General features: G+C 44.4%; 1 protein-coding gene across 1 annotated transcript in view; it reads left to right on the top strand.

Annotated features, from left to right (window-relative positions):
* Positions 1-21,126: 21,126 nt before the first annotated feature.
* DCN (decorin) overlaps positions 21,127-23,203 on the top strand; it is a 45,217-nt gene continuing 43,140 nt past the window's right edge. The window contains exon 1 of the mRNA XM_048835603.2: positions 21,127-21,320. The gene's annotated coding sequence lies outside the window, so the exon portion shown is untranslated. The remainder of the gene's footprint in view (positions 21,321-23,203) is intronic.

Genomic DNA, 23,203 nt, shown 5'->3' on the forward strand with positions numbered 1-23,203 from the left:
AAGCAAATACAATTATGCTGAGTCTCATTGACGTAAATCTGACCTATTGGATCTACTGGTTCATCTTTATCTGCTATTTTCATAACTTTTTCAAGGAAATATAAAGTTAGATACAATTACCTCTGGAAGAAATAGGCCAAGATTTTCAAAAGTGATCAATGATTGTGGGTGTCCCAATTTTTGGATTCTCATCGTCAGATACCTTAAACAGGTCTCAACTCTTTTCACAGGATGGGTGGTCAACAATTTCAGAAATTCAGATTCCTTCAAGACATCTCAAGTTGGGCACACAAAAACTGAGGTACCCCAAATCACTAACCGCTTTTGAAAAATCTGTTTAATATACTCTGATTAATCAAATCTAATTTACATACAGGTTTATATGGGATCACTTATGCAAAAACCAAAAAACACCCCTTGCAATCTCAAAGGGTTTTTGTTTAGACTGGCAGGAAAAAATGGTAGTGACTGCTTAAAGAGTCCCTCCTCCCTTGGGGATTGGGAGGGTGTGGTGGCCAGGAAGGCATCACCTGGGTAGGTGGGAGGACTGGTGGGGCTGAGGTAAGCCCTGGGCCCTGTACAAACAGAGGAAGGCATGTAATTCCTGTCCTTCCAGACTGTTTTTCCTCTCAAACCCAGATTAGCAGCTTCCACCTTCCCACTCATGGGTTTAACATAGGGCCAGGTGGTTTGGTCTGCTGTGGACATTTTTCTGGTCGTCTTATTTAGGAATGGGAAGGAATTTCTCCCTCCCCCACCCCCGCCACCTCTCACTGCCAGATTGGTCAGAGGGAGGTGGGGGAGTTTTGCTTTCCTCCATTGCAGTCCAAGGATATGCTGGGATAGGTCAGGAGGTGTCATAAATATAAAGGGAAGGGTAAACCCCTTTAAAATCCCTCCTGGCCAGAGGAAAACTCCTCTCACCTGTAAAGGGTTAAGAAGCTAAAGGTAACCTTGCTGGCACCTGACCAAAATGACCAATGAGGGGACAAGATACTTTCAAAAGCTGGGAGGAGGGAGAGAAACAAAGGGTCTCTGTCTGTCTATATGCTGCTTTTGTCGGGGATAGACCAGGAATGGAGTCTTAGAACTTTTAGTAAGTAATCTAGCTAGGTATGTGTTAGATTATGATTTCTTTAAATGGCTGAGAAAAGAATTGTGCTGAATAGAATAACTATTTATGTCTGTGTATCTTTTTTGTAACTTAAGGTTTTGCCTAGAGGGATTCTCTATGTTTTGAATCTAATTACCCTGTAAGGTATCTACCATCCTGATTTTACAGAGGGGATTTCTTTACTTCTATTTACTCCTATTTCTATTAAAAGTCTTCTTGTAAGAAAACTGAATGCTTTTTCATTGTTCTCAGATCCAAGGGTTTGGGTCTGTGGTCACCTATGCAAATTGGTGAGGCTTTCTACCAAACCTTATCCAGGAAGTGGGGTGCAAGGTTTTGGGAAGTATTTGGGGTGACAGACGTTTCCAAACAGCTCTTCCCCAGTAACCAGTATTTGTTTGGTGGTGGTAGCGGCCAATCCAAGGACAACGGGTGGAATATTTTGTACCTTGGGGAAGTTTTGACCTAAGCTGGTAAAGATAAGCTTAGGAGGTTTTCATGCAGGTCCCCACATCTGTATCCTAGCGTTCAGAGTGGGGAGGAACCTTGACAGGAGGTAAGGTTCAAGTTGTCTCAATTTAGCAGGTGTCCAGTGCACATACTTGTTCCATAGGAATCTGGTGCTTTGATAAACCAAAACTGGGAAGAGGACTTGAGGGAAGGCATCCCCTAGTGGTGGGGAATCAGGTTGGGGCTCCTAAAGTGTGGTACAGTGAGAAGGCAGCCCCCTTTCCTCACCCCTGTGATGTTGCACTCCATATGTTTTATGGAAATATGCTTATGAGTGTGAATACAATGTAACTGGAATATGCTTTATGCGAAAGATCTCTTGTAAGGTATCGTAACAAAGGTTATAACCTACTGAATATATTCCTCCTATTTGTATTCATGTATCATTCTTGTATCTGAAGCTAAAAATATGAAGTATAGCTCTGAGGCCCTATTGTAATTACGCAAAGTGTAGGCCATTGATGGTGGGTTAGAATCTTGATGGCTCCCATTGAGTAGGTAAATTGGCTGTAAATTGTTTATTTACCTGCAAACCTTCCTGTGTACATGTGGGCCAATCCAGGAAGAATGGAGATTAGGAGCTTTACAGTGACATGTGACTATGTCACATGATACTGGAATCCAACTTAATCCATGTACTTTTCCATTGATGAGGCCGGGGAAGTGTGTGTTTGTGTGGGGGGACAAGCACAGACAAAAGATTCTGCCTTGTGCCAAAGCTATAAAAAGGGGGTGGTGCAGGACAAAGGGGCTGCCAGTCATGAGAAAACCCCTGCTTACCACCTGAGATGTCTTCTGGATCTAACAGAGACCATACCGGGGAAAGAACTGGGCCCAGACTAGGAAGGAGTCTAGTCTGTGAAAGAAGCTTATTAGAACCCCTTTGAGGGTGAGATATTACCTGTAATAAATTTCTTAATGTATTAGGCTTAGACTTGCTTGTTTTGTTTTGTTTTATTTTGCTTTGTGACTTACTTTGTTCTGGCTGTTATTATTTGAAACCACTTAAATCCTACTTTTTATACTTAATAAAATCTCTTTTGTTTCTTAATAAACCCAGAGTAAGTGATTCATACCTGGGGGAGCAAACATCTATACGTCTCTCTCTATCAGTGATATAGAGGGCGAACAATTTACGAATTTACCCTGTATAAGCTTTATACAGAGTAAAATGGATTTATTTGGGGTTTGGATCCCATTGGGAGCTGGAGACAGGTAACCTGCTGAGCTGTTTTTAGTTAAAGTCTGCAGTATTGGGGGCGTGGCCCAGACCCTTGGGTCTGTATTGTCGCAGACTAGCATGTCTGGCTCAACAAGACCGAGTTCTGGAGTCCCAAGCTGGCAGGGAAAATTGGCTCAGAGGTAATTTCAGCACATCAGGTGACAGTCCCAAGGGGGTCTCTGTGACTGAACCCGTCACAAGCCCTTTAACTCCCAATACCAGGGGAGGGGGCACTGGGTTCCTAGCAATTCCACTGTTGGTCCCCAGATCATTGCTAGGAACCCAGTGCCCTCCCCTGGTATTGGGAGTTAAAGGGCTTGTGACGGCAATGATTAAGGATGGTCTGCACTGTATGAGTATGCAAGGATGACTTGCACTGTATGAGTTACTGCTGGACCATTTTCAGCTGAGGTAAGTTAATAAAAGTTGTGACCTAATTAAACCACATCCCTTGCATCCTGTCTCTCTTTCTATTTGTCCGGAATGATGAGTGCAGACTGTCTCAGAGCTAGTGTAACATTTCTAGCTTTGTCTGTGAGATGGACACCTTTTATCTGAAGAGTCCTGTTACATGTTTGGAAGAAAAAACACTATTCCGTGACTTGCTTCAGAGGGATAGCCGTGTTAGTCTGTACCAGAAAAAACAACAAGGAGTCCTTGTTGAGGCCAATTCAATCATCTCTAAGGTGCCACAAGGACTCCTCGTTGTTTATTCCGTGACAGTTCTTCATTTAAAAAAGAAAAGAAAACCACTGACAATTACATCTTGAGACTTGGACACAGGGCCACGGCCATTTGTCATCATGTTAAATGTTCTCCACCCTATTCCTGCTGTCTGTCTCTCCTCCATGTTGTCTGAATCATCTCCAGTGGGAGATGTTTCTCCCAAGTTCTGCTTTCAGTGGGGCAATTGCACTGGTGTTCATGTCCTGCAGAGTGGTTGCAGCAAGTGTTATAACAATTTAAAATGAAAAAAAAGTCAGGGGGAGAAGAAATTGAACAGGGTCACAGATGTGAACAGCTGCTTTAAAAAAATTGATGGTGGAGGGAGGGAGAAGGGTTTAAAATATGTAGGACTTTGGAGTTCTGTAGAAACGTTCACAATCACAGACTAGTTTAACGTTTTCTAGGTTTTGGCTTGTATTTTTGTTTATATTGCAGCCTGGAAGTTAGATGCTATTTAGTTCGGAGTTTTCCTGTAATGTCTGCATTGAGTGTACCTACAGGATAGATGCTTCTTTGTTTGCAGACAGTCCACTGTGCAGACATTACACTTACTCTGGATCCTAGAGATGTTAAATTGTCCTTTTACCAAGAAATGGAAACCTGTGTCCTACTAAACACTGCATTACAGCAGGTACCATAGGGCCTGACTCTCAGTTATATTAAGGATCCTTTTCCCACTCTGGAAATGTAAACGTGCCTTAAAGAGGGTGTAAATTACATTTATCTGCCAGAGCCCTGTAAAGGTTTGAGTGTATAAGGAAAAAAAAAGCCCAACTCTCTTCTAGGGGAAGGAATAAAACACAAGCAGCAGGCCTGTGTCAGCTGACTTGGGTTCACAGGGCTCATGCTGTGAGGCTATAAAACTGTAGTGTTGACATCCAGGCTCAGGTTAGAGCCTCGGCTCTGGAATCCTCCTGCCTCACAGGGAGCCAGACCTAGAGCTCCAGCCTGAGCCTAGATGTCTACACTATAATTTTATAGCCCAGCAGCCCAAACCCCATGAACCTGAGTCAGCTGACACCTGCCAGCTGCAGGTGTTTTATTGCAGTGTAGACCTATCCTAGGGAGCCTTAATCCAGAAAAACAGTTGTGCCCATGCTTAGTTTTAAATAAGTGTGTAATCCCATCAAAGTCATCAGGATTGCTTATATACATAAACTTAGATTCATGTTCCAGAGCATTCTGGGATCAGGACCCATATGGTGTATACTTTATGGGCCTGATCCAAAGCCCATTGAATCAATGGTCGAGTCCCATTGATCTCAATGGGCTTTGAATCAGGCTTCATATTCGTGAACTGATCATTGTCATGGAGAGAGCTGATTAGAGAGCTTTCTTTGACTAGTTCTCAACTCCTTACTCAGAGCAAGTAGCTTTTTTATATTGTTTCTTTTTTAAATAGAAACTTTCAATGTATGTGTTTCATATTAAAGAGGAGAACACAACTGGTAGTGCTATCAAAGTACAAAATGTATGAAATGTTTCCATCAAGTTTGTTGGAGACAGTGAGATGTTTTTATATTTGTTAAAAATACTCTTTAAAACTCAGAGGAAGGTTCAGTTAGTCTGGGATGATTTTTTATGGATTATTTTGTGAAATTATCTCTGAGCATATTTAATAAAAAAATGAAACGACAATATAAACTTAGGTTTGTAATTAATGGTCGTGGGGGCTGTTAAAAATGAAAATTTACATTCTTGGATTTCAGGTCTAAATCTATTTTTAAAAAAATATTTGCAAATATTTTTCAAAGGAGAAATAGGATCATATTACTGCTTTGTAAAAAAAGGTTTGTACAATATTTGTTGGAATTTGAGGCTAGATTGAATAGTTGTCTTGGAATTGTTTGGCCTACTTTGAAAAAAGTGTGAATTCTATCCCCTTTTCTCCATAAGAAATGATCCTGCCTGGTTAAATATTGCTGTACAGACAGAGGTCTGCCATGATTTAACTGGGAATTGGTCCTGCTTCGAGCAGGGGGTTGGACTAGATGACCTTCTGGGGTCCCTTCCAACCCTTATATTCTATGATTCTATGATTCTATGATCTTATATTTTAAAAATCAGGACTAGGGTTTTGTATGTGAGGAGAGACAAGCAGTGCAGTGGATGCTGGTCGAGACAACCGGAAATGCTGTGGAACCCTAAAGATCCCTGTGGTTGTAAACATGGAGTGATGCCAGCTGGCAATTGCAATGAAGGAACCAGCTTACTATAAAATGTAACTTAGTTTAATATGACCTTTCAAGCTATCTAGATGTTTTTCTTTTTTTAGATTACATTTTGTGAGCATTAAAGCTTTTGGAAGGTACAGAACTGACAGCCCTGGAGACCGAAGCTTTTTACTTACTCAGAAAGCTGATGCAACACATGCAGCAGCACAGCAAGTTGCTGACCCATTAGTGCGCCTCTGTCTAGATCGGCAGGACTAACCTCTAAAGGTAACAGGTTAGATTAGTCTTGGTGCTTATTTAGTTCTTGGCCTCTCTGCTTAGAGTGTCAGTTTTTCCCAATTCAGAGGTGTTTTTTTGTTTTGTTTTTTTTTTACAATGCAGACACATGGCCACTGGAAACTGGGCTGAGACTACTCAACTCATTTTCATGTAGGGCACACAACAGCTATCCGATATCAAAAACTGTTGATCTCCATTTTCCACCACGCTGTGATGCATCTTCTTGCACAAATTAGAAGCAAAATCATAGAATCATAGAATCATAGAATATAAGGGTTGGAAGGGACCCCAGAAGGTCATCTAGTCCAACCCCCTGCTCGAAGCAGGACCAATTCCCAGTTAAATCATCCCAGCCAGGGCTTTGTCAAGCCGGACCTTAAAAACCTCTAAGGAAGGAGATTCTACCACCTCCCTAGGTAACGCATTCCAGTGTTTCACCACCCTCTTAGTGAAAAAGTTTTTCCTAATATCCAATCTAAACCTCCCCCACTGCAGCTTGAGACCATTACTCCTCGTTCTGTCATCTGATACCATTGAGAACAGTCTAGAGCCATCCTCTTTGGAACCCCCTTTCAGGTAGTTGAAAGCAGCTATCAAATCCCCCCTCATTCTTCTCTTCTGCAGGCTAAACAATCCCAGCTCCCTCAGCCTCTCCTCATAACTCATGTGTTCCAGCCCCCTAATCATTTTTGTTGCCCTTCGCTGGACTCTCTCCAATTTATCCACATCCTTCTTGAAGTGTGGGGCCCAAAACTGGACACAGTACTCCAGATGAGGCCTCACCAATGTCGAATAGAGGGGAACGATCACGTCCCTCGATCTGCTCGCTATGCCCCTACTTATACATCCCAAAATGCCATTGGCCTTCTTGGCAACAAGGGCACACTGCTGACTCATATCCAGCTTCTCGTCCACTGTCACCCCTAGGTCCTTTTCCGCAGAACTGCTGCCTAGCCATTCGGTCCCTAGTCTGTAGCTATGTATTGGGTTCTTCCGTCCTAAGTGCAGGACCCTGCACTTATCCTTATTGAACCTCATCAGATTTCTTTTGGCCCAATCCTCCAATTTGTCTAGGTCCTTCTGTATCCTATCCCTGCCCTCCAGCGTATCTACCACTCCTCCCAGTTTAGTATCATCCGCAAATTTGCTGAGAGTGCAATCCACACCATCCTCCAGATCATTTATGAAGATATTGAACAAAACCGGCCCCAGGACCGACCCTTGGGGCACTCCACTTGATACCGGCTGCCAACTAGACATGGAGCCATTGATAACTACCCGTTGAGCCCGACAATCTAGCCAACTTTCTATCCACCTTATAGTCCATTCATCCAGCCCATACTTCCTTAACTTGCTGACAAGAATACTGTGGGAGACCGTGTCAAAAGCTTTGCTAAAGTCAAGAAACAATACATCCACTGCTTTCCCTTCATCCACAGAACCAGTAATCTCATCATAGAAGGCAATTAGATTAGTCAGGCATGACCTTCCCTTGGTGAATCCATGCTGGCTGTTCCTGATCACTTTCCTCTAATGCAAGTGCTTCAGGATTGATTCTTTGAGGACCTGCTCCATGATTTTTCCAGGGACTGAGGTGAGGCTGACTGGCCTGTAGTTCCCAGGATCCTCCTTCTTCCCTTTTTTAAAGATTGGCACTACATTAGCCTTTTTCCAGTCATCCGGGACTTCCCCGGTTCGCCACGAGTTTTCAAAGATAATGGCCAATGGCTCTGCAATCACAGCCGCCAGTTCCTTCAGCACTCTCGGATGCAACTCGTCCGGCCCCATGGACTTGTGCACGTCCAGCTTTTCTAAATAGTCCCTAACCACCTCTATCTCCACAGAGGGCTGTCCATCTCTTCCCCATTTTGTGATGCCCAGCGTAGCAGTCTGGGAGCTGACCTTGTTAGTGAAAACAGAGGCAAAAAAAGCATTGAGTACATTAGCTTTTTCCACATCCTCTGTCACTAGTTTGCCTCCCTCATTCAGTAAGGGGCCCACACATTCCTTGGCTTTCTTCTTGTTGCCAACATACCTGAAGAAACCCTTCTTGTTACTCTTGACATCTCTGGCTAGCTGCAGCTCCAGGTGCGATTTGGCCCTCCTGATAACATTCCTACATGCCCGAGCAATATTTTTATACTCTTCCCTGGTCATATGTCCAACCTTCCACTTCTTGTAAGCTTCTTTTTTATGTTTAAGATCTGCTAAGATTTCACCATTAAGCCAAGCTGGTCGCCTGCCATATTTACTATTCTTTCGACTCATTGGGATGGTTTGTCCCTGTAACCTCAACAGGGATTCCTTGAAATACAGCCAGCTCTCCTGGACTCCTTTCCCCTTCAAGTTAGTCCCCCAGGGGATCCTGGCCATCCGTTCCCTGAGGGAGTCGAAGTCTGCTTTCCTGAAGTCCAGGGAATGTTATACATCTATTCCATTCCCAATACCCTGAGGCTTCCAGTCCCCCTACTTTTGGAAGTCAGTATGAGTTTACTGATACACAGCCTCTGATGCAATTGGCAGGGTTCCTGTGGAGCCCCCAGGCAGAACGTAACTTTCCATGGTGGTGATTCTCACCTTACGTGCAATTACTCCTCACGTTGAGAGATGCAAGTTACAAAAGCCTAGGCTCAGAAGCCCCTGGTTTTCATTTGAGCCTCAATGTACAATTTTGTTTCAACAAAAATTGCACTTGTGTCATCAGTGTCTGATTCAGAATTTTTTTAAATGAGCTCTGGTACCGTAAAGAAGTCAAATAACCAGAATGAAAGCAGTAAGTTCAGTGATGGTATTGCTTACACCACCAAAGATCCTGCCGTTCACAGGACTCAGTATAAGTGGATCCACTCCTGCAAATCATTAATTTCCCCAATAGACTGCAGCATGCACAGGTTATCATCCTAATATCTACCCACACAAGAACCCTACTGTAGGGGCACACTAGCTAGTCTGTTGGATTCAAAGGGACAGGGACTTAACTCAAGCATAATTAACTTCTGATGAATCAAGAAGTTTGCTATGACTAAAACTGAGGTCAGGGACTTGACCTATTGGTACAGCAGTTCACAGTTTTCATCATCTGAAATGAGGTTGTTAAACAGTGCATGGTTGCACAGGATGTGTGGCTCATTTTTGGACACTGGTTCATAACCCCTGACTCATAGAGGACACACAAGGTATGTTGCTTCAACAATTGCATGAAATTAAGTAACAATCCTACAGAATGTATCTACAGAGCAGAGTTGGGATGACCAGGGATGTCTGGTTCAGGATCTTAATGTCACCAAAATTAAAAATAAAAGTTTTTTATTTTTAATCTGAACCTCCCTCACCCAGCAAGACCTGTTTGCCTCCGAAACCAGACCCTGAAATAAATAGCCAAAATCTCATGAAAACAGCTATTCTCCTGAGATTCTGCTCCTTTTGTCTGACCCTGACCTCTCGTTCTTTCTCTAATTCAGGCTCCCCAGACCTCCCTCCCCACCTTTTTTTCCTGGCTCCCATTCACCACTGCTGTTTCCTGATAAGGTGTTCTCAGGTTTCCAGTCAGTCTGCCTGCTTCTCCCCAGCCTGCAGTGTCTTTTTGGGACAGAATCTACCATCCTCTGCTAATAGGGGATTTCTGAGGTGTTGACATTCACATGTGAGTCAGCTCAGAGAAACAGCATTCCCTCTGTCAGTAGCCCAGCTCATGGGAAACAGGGTACTACCTGAGCCCATATCCAAGCAGCTATTTGCTTTCACATATGGATTCCTAGCTAACTAGAGAGTAAAGTGCTCTTTTGCTCGTCTCACACATACTTCTGCACTCTCTCTCTCTCTCTCTCCTGACACCACAGCTAGTAATAAGGAGAAACCTTACTATTTGTGGATCGCTTGCTAGTCAAGGTTAGTTATACCTATCCACCCATGTTTTTGGAGAAGTGGATAGGTAAGAGTCCTCTTAAAATGTGCAGTTGGGAGTTAAGTTATATTCTGGTAGAAGTATAAGGAGTGCATACGTTAGGTTCTCTCTTATGGGGCCAATGCGAAAATCAGGGAATTAGCAATCACAATGAGTGATGAGACTGTAATAGCTCCTCCTCAACCAGTGATGGCTGGAAAAAATAATCTGGCTCAGGAAAGAATGAGGCCATATTAGAGAGGGACTTAGGTGCCAAATACACTAGGGCCAGATCATGCCCTCCCATGGGAAAGGGCTCTGTCTTCTGTCAGGAGCAACTCCATAAGAGGCTCCTCCATGAGAAGGCCAGAGAAAGGATGATTTTCCCACCCCTCTGGTCCAGCCAGTCTCCACATGCTCCATCCACACAGACCCAAGACTCAGGGAGCACATGCTGCAGGGTATGGGGACATGCCTGGGGTTACAGGGAAATACCACGGAAAAGGCAGAGTCCCTGTTCCACAGAGGAGGAGGAAATCTTGGTCATAGTTTGAAAGGAGCAAGGCATTAGTTTCATTCAATTTTATTCAAAGTTTTCTCCATGGCTGCAGACAATACATAACCCTACTGTTGGCAAATGACCAAAATGGGAGACCTCAGCCATATGTGACCAGTAGAACTGTCACAACCTTCAGCCCTGGTCTACACTAGGACTTTAGGTCGAATTTAGCAGCGTTAAATCGATGTAAACCTGCACCCGTCCACACAATGAAGCCCTTTATTTCGACTTAAAGGGCTCTTAAAATCGATTTCCTTACTCCACCCCTGACAAGTGGATTAGCGCTTAAATCGACGTTGCCGGCTTGAATTTGGGGTACTGTGGACACAATTCGATGGTATTGGCCTCCGGGAGCTATCCCAGAGTGCTCCATTATGACCGCTCTGGACAGCACTCTCAACTCAGATGCACTGGCCAGGTAGACAGGAAAAGAACCGCGAACTTTTGAATCTCATTTCCTGTTTGGCCAGCGTGGCAAGCTGCAGGTGACCATGCAGAGCTCATCAGCACAGGTGACCATGATGGAGTCCCAGAATCGCAAAAGAGCTCCAGCATGGACTGAACGGGAGGTAAGGGATCTGATCGCTGTTTGGGGAGAGGAATCCGTGCTATCAGAACTCCGTTCCAGTTTTCGAAATGCCAAAACCTTTGTGAAAATCTCCCAGAGCATGAAGGACAGAGGCCATAACAGGGACCCGAAGCAGTGCCGCGTGAAACTGAAGGAGCTGAGGCAAGCCTACCAGAAAACCAGAGAGGCGAACAGCCGCTCTGGGTCAGAGCCCCAAACATGCCGCTTCTATGATGAGCTGCATGCCATTTTAGGGGGTTCAGCCACCACTACCCCAGCCGTGTTGTTTGACTGCTTCAATGGAGATGGAGGCAATACGGAAGCAGGTTTTGGGGACGAAGAAGATGATGATGATGAGGAGGTTGTAGATAGCTCACAGCAAGCAAGCGGAGAAACCGGTTTTCCCGACAGCCAGGAACTGTTTCTCACCCTAGACCTGGAGCCAGTACCCCCCGAACCCACCCAAGGCTGCCTCCTGGACCCAGAAGGCGGAGAAGGGACCTCTGGTGAGTGTACCTTTTAAAATACTATACATGGTTTAAAAGCAAGCATGTGAAAGGATTACTTTGCCCTGGCATTTGCGGTTCTCCTAGATGTAGTCCTAAAGCCTTTGCAAAAGGTTTCTGGGGAGGGCAGCCTTATTGCGTCCTTCATGGTTGGACACTTTACCACTCCAGGCCAGTAACACGTACTCGGGAATCATTGTAGAACAAAGCATTGCGGTGTATGTTTGCTGGCATTCAAACAACATCCGTTCTTTATCTCTCTGTGTTATCCTCAGGAGAGTGAGATATCATTCATGGTCACCTGGTTGAAATAGAGTGCTTTTCTTCAGGGGACACTCAGAGGAGCCCATTCCTGCTGGGCTGTTTGCCTGTGGCTAAACAGAAATGTTCCCCGCTGTTAGCCACAGGGAGGGGGGAAGGTTGAGGGGGTAGTCACGCGGTGGGAGGAGGCAAAATGCGACCTTGTAACGAAAGCACATGTGCTATGTATGTAATGTTAACAGCAAGGTTTACCCTGAAAGAGTATAGCCACTGTTTTATAAAATGTGTCTTTTTAAATACCGCTGTCCCTTTTTTTCTCCACCAGCTGCATGTGTTTCAATGATCACAGGATCTTCTCCTTTCCAGAGGCTAGTGAAGCTTAGAAAGAAAAAAACACGCACTCGCGATGAAATGTTCTCCGAGCTCATGCTGTCCTCCCACACTGACAGAGCACAGACGAATGCGTGGAGGCAAATAATGTCAGAGTGCAGGAAAGCACAAAATGACCGGGAGGAGAGGTGGCGGGCTGAAGAGAGTAAGTGGCGGGCTGAAGACAGGGCTGAAGCTCAAATGTGGCGGCAGCGTGATGAGAGGAGGCAGGATTAAATGCTGAGGCTGCTGCAGGACCAAACCAGTATGCTCCAGTGTATGGTTGAGCTGCAGCAAAGGCAGCTGGAGCACAGACTGCCACTGCAGCCCCTCTGTAACCAACCGCCCTCCTCCCCAAGTTCCATAGCCTCCACACCCAGACGCCCAAGAACGCGGTGGGGGGGCCTCCGGCCAACCAGCCACTCCACCACAGAGGATTGCCCAAAAAAAAGAAGGCTGTCATTCAATAAATTTTAAAGTTGTAAACTTTTAAAGTGCTGTGCTTAAAGTGCTGTGTGGCATTTTCCTTCCCTCCACCACCACCCCTCCTGGGCTACCTTGGTAGTCATCCCCCTATTTGTGTGATGAATGAATAAAGAATGCATGAATGTGAATCAACAATGACTTTATTGCCTCTGCAAGCGGTGATTGAAGGGAGGAGGGGCGGGTGGTTAGCTTACAGGGAAGTAGAGTGAACCAAGGGGCGGGGGGTTTCATCAAGGAGAAACAAACAGAACTTTCACACCGTAGCCTGGCCAGTCATGAAACTGGTTTTCAAAGCTTCTCTGATGCGTACCGCGCCCTCCTGTGCTCTTCTAACCACCCTGGTGTCTGGCTGCGCGTAACCAGCAGCCAGGCGATTTGCCTCAACCTCCCACTCCGCCATAAACGTCTCCCCCTTACTCTCACAGATATTGTGGAGCACACAGCAAGCAGTAATAACAGTGGGAATATTGGTTTCGCTGAGGTCTAAGCGAGTCAGTAAACTGCGCCAGCGCGCCTTTAAACGTCCAAATGCACATTCTACCACCATTCTGCACTTGCTCAGCCTGTAGTTGAACAGCTCCTGACTACTGTCCAGGCTGCCTGTGTACGGCTTCATGAGCCATGGCATTAAGGGGTAGGCTGGGTCCCCAAGGATACATATAGGCATTTCAACATCCCCAACAGTTATTTTCTGGTCTGGGAATAAAGTCCCTTCCTGCAGCTTTTGAAACAGACCAGAGTTCCTGAAGATGCGAGCATCATGCACCTTTCCCGGCCATCCCACGTTAATGTTGGTGAAACGTCCCTTGTGATCCACCAGAGCTTGCAGCACTATCGAAAAGTACCCCTTGCGGTTTATGTACTCGGCGGCTTGGTGCTCCGGTGCCAAGATAGGGATATGGGTTCCGTCTATAGCCCCACCACAGTTAGGGAATCCCATTGCAGCAAAGCCATCCACTATGACCTGCACATTTCCCAGGGTCACTACCCTTGATATCAGCAGATCTTTGATTGCGTGGGCTACTTGCATCACAGCAGCCCCCACAGTAGATTTGCCCACTCCAAATTGATTCCCAACTGACCGGTAGCTGTCTGGCGTTGCAAGCTTCCACAGGGCTATCGCCACTCGCTTCTCAACTGTGAGGGCTGCTCTCATCTTGGTATTCATGTGCCTCAGGGCAGGGGAAAGCAAGTCACAAAGTTCCATGAAAGTGCCCTTATGCATGCGAAAGTTTCGCAGCCACTGGGAATTGTCCCAGACCTGCAACACTATGCGGTCCCACCAGTCTGTGCTTGTTTCCCGAGCCCAGAATCGGCGTTCCACAACATGAACCTGCCCCATTAGCACCATGATGCATGCACTGGCAGGGCCCATGCTTTCAGAGAAATCTGTGTCCATGTCCTGATCACTCACGTGACCGTGCTGACGTCGCCTCCTCGCCCGGTATCGCTTTGCCAGGTTCTGGTGCTGCATATACTGCTGGATAATGCGTGTGGTGTTTAATGTGCTCCTAATTGCCAAAGTGAGCTGAGCGGCCTCCATGCTTGCCTTGGTATGGCGTCCGCACAGAAAAAAGGAGCGGAACCATTGTCTGCCGTTGCTCTGACGGAGGGAGGGGCGATTGACGACACGGCTTACAGGGTTGGCTTCAGGGAGCTAAAATCAACAAAGGGGGTGCCTGTACATCAAGGAGTATTTCAGGCAGGACTTCACGGAGGGTTCCAATAAGAAATGGTGCACCTAAGTTATCGTTCTTATTGGAACAAGGAGGTTAGCCTGGCCTCTGATTGATACATGGCTAGATTTACCTCGCTGCACCTTCTCTGTGAGTGACTGCAGTGTGACCTAGAGGAATGAGTCCCCTAGACAAGGGGGGAGGCAAATGAGTACAAAACAAATCTGGTCTATTTCTTGTTTTGACCCACTCCATCTATCTTTTACATCTTTGGCTGGCAGCAGACGGTGCAGAAGGACTGCATGCCATCCACATCTCATGGCTGCTCGGCAGAAGATGGTACAGTACGACTGCTAGCCATTCCCATCTCTTGCCTGCCTGGCAGAAGATGGTACAATACAACTGCTAGCAATCCTCATCTCTTGCCTGCCTGGCAGAAGATGGTACAGTACGACTGCTAGCAATCCGTATCGCCTGCCCGCTCACCATAAGACGGTTCAATAGGACTGACTGCAGGACTAAAGAGAATGACCTGGTCAAGTCACTCCAAATTTAGTCCCTGCGCCCATGTCTGCCCAGGCGCTCCCAGCCGACGTGGCCAGGAGCACCTCGGACACGACGAGGACAACTACCAATCGTATTGCACCGTCTCCTGTCAGAAGGCAATGGGTTGCTGCTACTGTGCAGCAAAGCCGTACCGCGTCTGCCAGCACCCAGGAGACATAGGGTGACGGTTACCTGAGCGGGCTCCATGCTTGCTGTGGTATGGCGTCTGCACAGGTAACTCAGGAAAAAAGGCGCGAAATGATTGTCTGCCCTTGCTTTCACGGAGGGAGGGAGGGAACGGGGGCCTGATGATACGTATCCAGAACCACCCGCGACAATGTTTTAGCCCCATCAGAGTGCTCCATTGTGACTGCTCTGGACAGCACTCTCAGATGCCCGATTGTTTGCCGTTGCTCTGACGCCGGGAGGGGCGCTTACAGGGTTGGCTTCAGGGAGCTAAAATCAACAAAGGGGGTGGCTTTACATCTAGGAGTATTTCAGGCAGGACTTCATGGAGGGTTCCAATAAGAAATGGTGCACCTAAGTTATTGTCCTTATTGGAACAAGAAAGTTAGGCTGGCCTCTGATTGATACATGGCTAGATTTACCTCGCTGCACCTTCTCTGTGAGTGACTGCAGTGTGATCTAGAAGAATGAGTCCCCTAGACAGGGGAGGGGGGGAAGCAAATGAGTACAAAACAAATCTGGTCTATTTCTTGTTTTGATCCACTCCATCTATCTTTTACATCTTTGGCTGGCAGCAGACGGTGCAGAAGGACTGCATGCCATCCACATCTCATGGCTGCTTGGCAGAAGATGGTACAGTACGACTGCTAGCAGTCCGTATCGCCTGCCCGCTCACCATAAGACGGTTCAATAGGACTGACTGCAGGCAGGACTAAAGAGAATGACCTGGTCAAGTCACTCCAAATTTAGTCCCTGCACCCATGTCTGCCCAGGCGCTCCCAGCCAACGTGGCCAGGAGCACCTCGGACATGACGATGACGGCTACCAGTCGTACTGTACCGTCTGCTGCCACAAGGCAAGGGGTTGCTGCTACTGTGTAGCAATGCCGTACCGCATCTGCCAGCACCCAGGAGACATAGGGTGACGGTTACCTGAGCGGGCTCCATGCTTGCAGTGGTATGGCGTCTGCACAGGTAACTCAGGAAAAAAGGCGCGAAACGATTGTCTGCCCTTGCTTTCACGGAGGGAGGGAGGGAACGGGGGCCTGACGATATGTACCCAGAACCACCCGCAACAATGTTTTAGCCCCATCAGGCATTGGGATCTCAACCCAGAATTCCAGTGGGCAGCGGAGACTGCGGGAAGTGTGGGATAGCTACCCACAGTGCAACGCTCTGGAAATCGACTCTAGCCTCGGTACTGTGGAAGCGCTCCGCCGAGTTAATGCACTTAATGCACTTAGAGCATTTTCTGTGGGGACACACACACTCGAATATATAAAACCGATTTCTAAAAAACCGACTTCTATAAATTCGACCTTATTCCGTAGTGTAGACATACCCTCAGAAATATAGCCCTGAGATGACAGAACAGATGAAGGAACTCTTTACATCGAGAATATCCAATAATTGCAATTCTGTATCTTCAACTAACTTGTCATGCCATGCCTGGACAAATATATGTAACCCTTCTGCCCATCAGAGTTGGCAGCAACAAGGGCCGGGTTCAGTATCTAGGGGTTCCATTCCAATAACACAATGCAAAACCGGCTTGAGCCCCCAACCAGTGAGTGACCTGGGCCAAATATATACCACCCCCGCTGGGCGCCTCCAAGAGGCAATACTTCCCCTCTTGCAAGCACATAGTCTGATTGTAGCAAAAAGCCTTTTAATAACAGAGAGAAACAATGTGGCATTATGTTGGGGAAATACTACCAACAGGATTCATAACACAACCCAGGAGCAAAAAACCCACCCCAGGCAAATTGGGGCGTGTCCTTTCCCTTTGGTTCTTGAGTTCAGCAACCCAAAATCACCCAAAGTCCCAAAAGTCCAACGACCCAAAAGTCTCTGTTCCTGGTCAGGGCAGCCCCAGAATTTGAAAGTTTATCTGCAGAGTTTTACTTCCCAACCTGGGTGGAGATGGGGGGGGCAGAGTTAAGGGGCACCTTACACGGTCCAAAGCTCATTACCCCACCTTTCCATGGGGCTCCACTCTGCCAGCCGCCCCCATAAGCTGCGCCAGGCATCCGGCAAACTGCTCTGCTCCACAAAGTGCTCTACCATATATCTTCAGGCTCCCCTACTACTTAACACAACACTCAGTGATTTCAGCTCTTAGTAAGTTTAGCTCTTTTGTGATTTCAGCTTGTAGTAGGGGAGCCTCAGGGCTGTTTCACCATTAGCCCAAAGTGAATTCAGCTCAGTAGCCTATAACTAGACTCCTAATGGAATCAAAATTAGCTTTTATATTCCACAGTAGAGAGAGGAGGAAGTGTAATTAGCATGTAAGGCCCTCACCAGGGGATCCATACCACCAAGTATTAATATCTGTCCTCAGCCTCTCTCCATTCACTGGCTTTTGGAACCCATGACCCTTGCCTAGTGAGTGCTGCTTAGTTGATGGTGAGTCCCTCCATCATAACAAAAGGCCGAGTACAGTTCCACTGTCCTTGATTCACATAATCAGGATAATAACAGTTTATTCCTGCCCCAATAACAGAAAAACTGGGGTTCCTACAGCAGCCAAAGTCACCATCTAGGCAGGGTGGGTGTGCCTATGCAAATGAGATCAGCCCCTGAAGTTCTTTTCCACAACCCTCCATGACTCGCCACCAGATGTCAGGGTAGAGCTCATCCTGACTCTGCTTACATATAGAACCACATTTATTTCATAGGTACTTCAGTGACCATAGCTAAGAGCTACTTATTACACTGTTTGTAAGAAAACTTTATAGAAAGTTGCAGAACAGACAAGAGGAAGGGGCATATAGCTAAACCAGGAGGCAGAGGGGAGTGGGAAATCTATTCAGAGGTTTGACCATGGGGCATCCTTTTGGAACTAACTGACAATGGGAGAGGATATGAAATAAGCACCAAAAGACAATGCCCTGTTGTTCCTGCAACAGATACATAAAAAATATTCCCTGTCCATTGCCTATTCATTCTGAACCCTTTTGTTTATTGTACTCATAACCATTTCTTTGTCTTTTTAGATGATGTAAAATGATTTTGTTATAAGAAAATAACACTAAGGAATATTTGTCTAGAACCTTTTGGAAGTCAGTACTTAATATCTGAAAGTCTAGCCTCAGAGCAGAGCAAACTTAGCCATCTAGGTCTTTGGACCACTGACTCTTGTAAAAACCACTTATTCAAATCATGACCAAAAAATACTAAGCAGTGATTAACAGATTGGGAGGGGGAGCTCACAAATTCTGGTGGCTGTAGGTCATTATGTGTATTGATATATGGCAGTGACTTGACATTGCATCAACTTGTGTGATAGGACATGACACGGGGAAGAGAACAGTGATATGGAAAAACAGATATCAGAAAGGAGTCCATGTCCCCAAGTAGGCCCACAGCCAGTCAAGGAAAAGTGTGTGGTTGCACATCAGGGTATGTCTACACAGCACATTAGTGAGGTGTGTGCACGGCATGTGTATTTACATATTGCTGTGAAAATCAGGCTGCGTCCACACTGTGATGTGTAGCTACACATGAGTGAAAGGTTCTGGTTGGAGGAAGGTAGCAGGAAAAGGCTCCGACAGCAGGGAGCTCCTGGACACTTTCCTTACCGCCTCCCCCCTGCCAGAGCCTTTCCTCACTGCTACAGCCTTTCGCTATGGTGGCAAAAGGCTCTGTCAGCAGGGAGGGACCAGCCCACTATCCAGGTAAAAATATTACATTGCTTGGGGATGGAGAGCCATGTAGATTCATACCCTAATGGTTCACATGTGTCTTTCTCTACTTGTGTATGCCATGTCTCACCATCTACACTGCAATTGATACCCCTGCTGGGGGAGGTGTATGGAATCTATACAAAGCCGTAAGGAGTGTGCCGAGTAGATGTACTCTCAGTGTGGAATTGTATAATGGAGTGACTGTTGTGCTCCTAGCTATCCTCCCCACTCGGGCACCCCCTATGGAGTTCTAGGAGGGGAGAGGAAACTGGCATAGAGTCCAGAGAATGGCTGACTAGGAGAGAGGATGCCAGTATCAGGATTTCCATTTACCCCTGGAAGGAAGGAAAAACTGGAAGTGGTAAGCTCCCCCATTTTTTCCTTTGTGCTTCCTGGAGGGAACCAGCTGGGTCAGAACTTCCTGCAGAAGAAAAGAGGCAGATAGGGTACTGCCACCTTGGACAATTGTTTCTCTAACTGTGCCAGTAATACTCCACCTAAGGAGGCTTGGTACCCTATAAACTGTCCAGCCAGGTAACAGTGGGTCCTGCTACTCCTACTCTAATCTCCATTTCTCCAGCCAGTGAGGAGGACACAGCATGTTGCAGGGATCTCAGTTCCCCCAAAGCCTGGAGAGGAAAGGAAGGATGGGACACTTTGCTCCTTCACATCCCCCGCCTTCCGATAACAAGGAGAAAAGGCTATAACTAATTTAGTACCTTTCACCCCTCTAATAGTTATCAGAGCAATTGTATTAGGTTTTAGTAGGGGAGGGTGTAAGTTCACCCTAAGGCAAAATTTCAAGATAAGTTCAGTTGCCCCACTGTTGACCTGCTGACCATCAAAATCCTGCTTTGAAATGGTTGTAACTAGCTGATGCAGGTGGACAGAGATGTGACGAGTTAAAATTACTAAGATGCAGCCAAGATTTCGGCAAACCTAACAGTGACACCTCTGAACAGGATAAGGCTGCGTTATAAACGTAAAAAGCTGAGAGCAAAACTAATCTTGCATATCAAAATATTACAACTAAATCATTACCAGTTATTGTGCCCTGTGGTTAATATAAGGAAGGAATTTGACTCCCTAAAGGTCCTTCACTGACTCAGATTTAGAAAGGGGATAAATGATCCGTACTTTACCAGTGAAATATGTAAAAGTAAAATATTTTAACATACAAATATCTGATTACTGCTGCTGACTGCAGCAAAAATCTATAAAGGTGAATTGTTCCCCTGTGTCTTTTTCTACCAAGAGAATGCAATTAGAAGATTTTTTAACAACATCTTCTTTTTCAATCAGGCCAAGAGACCGATTTTCAAAGTGTTTATTGTGATTCTACAAATTCAAACTTCTTTTCAACATCTTTTCACATTTCACAGACTTTGATTTTAGATTTGCACCTGGTCACAGCCTAAGGGCAAACAGAGAGGGTACAAGTCAAAACACAGACATAAACCTGTAGTATTTAGACAGGAGAGCCAACAGTATAGTAAATTTACACATGTTCATGTTGCTTTTAGTTTACTAAATAAATATCAGTTATTGTATTTGGGCTCCCTTTAGTATATTGGAGTTTTAAAAACAGTACAGAACTGTATTTCAGCAATTGCTGTTATTTACATCAAATAAAGCTGCAGATTACTAAATCAACTTCTAAATCTAAATAGTGAGCTGGACACATCATTAGTCACATTTGTGTTCTATTAAAGCCCCACTGTAGTACCAAAAATGAGGTTAAAGTAATTTCCTTTCTGGTGAAAATGCACTTTTAAATCTGTTTATATGAAACATTTCTGACCACAAATGTTAAAATCATTCCACTAATTAAAACAATAAGCAACAGGCTTTTCATATACATTCAGGAATACACTGCAATATTTTTAAAATGTATGGAATTATATTCTTTAGCTAAACTACTTGGTTCATGCAATGGCTGTACCATTTGCAGAGACAGGTTAGTATTTGTATAAAGAGTTTAACTTAAGGCTATTCATAGGGTTTTTTTTCTGCTGCTAATCTACATTTTGACTAACTCCAAGATTAATTTTATATCATTTCCTTGAGTTATACAGACTATAAACAAGAAAAATAGCCAAACTATTTTTTTCCAGTAAAGTCAATGATTCAGATAAGCAAGGATAAAACAGAAGAAAAAACTCTGGTAAATATATGTTTTAGGGAAGTTAAGAAAATAAGTAAGATGAATTACAATCAAGCTTCTGTGTTGTACTATACAAGCAGTTTGGGATCCTAAACAGATGAAAAAGAAATAAAGCAAATGAAAAAAAAGGGGGCTGATAAAGATTTTGGCTACAATACAGGAGACATATCATTACCATATGATCTAATGTGGGTGTCAGCCTGGATTGTGTTCATTGAGGGAAACCTTATTTTTTAACTGTGCTGTGGAATAGAAGCAGGAGGGTTTTCCACCAAGTGACAGTCACTGAGCAGTAACCTACCCCCTCCTCCTTTCCACACCTGCAAGTCCTTTGCCGGGGCTGAATATTTAGTTTAATTACATCTCAGCTTTGAGAGCTCCTCTTGCAAATCCCTGGATTAAAAAGGTATGGCTTTCAATCATTGTCCTGAACTATGCTTCAGACTAATAAAACTTCAGTCAAGGCTAGAGCAAAAATGGTTGCATTTTACTGGGAGAAGCAAGAAAAAGCCTACTAAATGTTTAGTAATGTTAGTGTTGTACCCTGAGCTTGTGTTGTTTGAGAACATGAGAAGAAGAATACGTTCTCAAGGACTTAGTACATTTCCTATTGTTCATTTGATTTTTGCTGTCTTTTGTTTGATGTGTAGAAGTAATACTATATTGCTTTTTTCTTACTGTGAAATTTGGCAGCAGGATATTCTGTGTTTGTAGTCACATATTTAGAGTATATGATATAGTGTGTGGGAGAAAAATGTATGAGTAGTTTCAATTCTGGTTGCAAAAGACAGTGAAATTTTGCAGTCTTTCTTTCCATGTATTTTAAACTTTAGTAGGAATATTTTCAGTTTCAAAATAATGTGATGTACAGTTATACAGACTTGATGAATGTCTTTATAAAATTAGAAAGTGGTATGTTAACATATATAAACAATGGACTACACCTCTGAGAGAAGGTGGCTCTGAAAGAAAGAGTTGAAAAACAAAATTCCTAAAGAGCTGAAACTCCTGTCAGTGGACATTCGGGCTCTCTTTAAAATCCCAACTATTGTGTTTGCACACCTATTGTTTAGTATACAGAATAGGTAAGACACGTGGTCCAGGGATTTTTTTTTAATTGTACATTTCATTCAAGTAAAACTTTATGATATTATAAGAAACTCTTCGGACAGAAAGTGGTCATTTTTTCATTAGTTGTAATGTAGGGTAAAAAGAAGACCACCAATACAGTGGTTTCTGGTGACGTGAAATGATGCAGCTTTTGTGGAAAAGTCTTCCTCATTGTGTACATATAATTAATGCAAATGTAAACAGTTTTGTGCTCTAAGCCCAAATACCACATCACAAACCATTACGAATTCAATTCAATCCGTCTTTCCCTCTTCCTTTCTAAATGAGGTGTGAACATTAATAGGACAATTTTCTTTTATATGATTTTTAAATGGCTGTTGTTTTGTTAGGAATATATATATATATATATATATATTCCTATCTTCTGATTATTTTTCATTAGTATGATTTTCCCCCATTGAGTCCTTAATGCAATATATATATATAATCTAAGCCCCATAACATCCATTATGGCCCTAACCCTGCAGTTCTCACTCACGCAAGACTCCCATTGAACTCATTAGGGGTCTTGGCTGTGTAGTGACTACAGGATAAGGCCCTATGACAGTATTTAGTTGATATATGTCATCAGTATATATTAGTGTGCATGAGTAAAATATGAAAAGTGCCTCTATGTTGTTTGTCAGACAATTTATTTCCAGTAGAGGATCCTGACTCTGCTTTCTTTGAAACTAATGGACATTTTACCTCTGGGATCAATGGGAACAGGATCAAAATGTTAATGGGTCAAAAACAGTTTACTTTATACCCAGGAGAACCTCTTTAAATCAGCCATAGCATGCCAGTATCATGGTATTTCTCTTGTGCATCTGATTCACATGGCATCTCAAAGTTAATGTAAATTCAGAAAATTTATTTTTGCTCTGCTAATATTTCTGTTGTTTACAATACAACATGCTGAGATAAATGGTAATAAATTATGACTTTTACCAAGGGACAGAATATTTTTGGAAACTGTATTGTCGTTTTACTACCCTCCACTCCAAAATTATAAGAGTGCTGAATTAGATGAAGTAGTACTAAGAAAATGGTAATGGATTAATGGCACTTTGTTATATTTTTCTTACTTTCTCTCATACTTATAATTGTGTAGTCTCACCACACTCAGTACCCCTTGTACCTGGAATACCCGCTATGGGGATAAATTGGATTACAATT

The sequence above is a fragment of the Caretta caretta genome, chromosome 1 (assembly GCF_965140235.1).
Source record: "Caretta caretta isolate rCarCar2 chromosome 1, rCarCar1.hap1, whole genome shotgun sequence".
Lineage (NCBI taxonomy): Eukaryota > Metazoa > Chordata > Testudines > Cheloniidae > Caretta > Caretta caretta.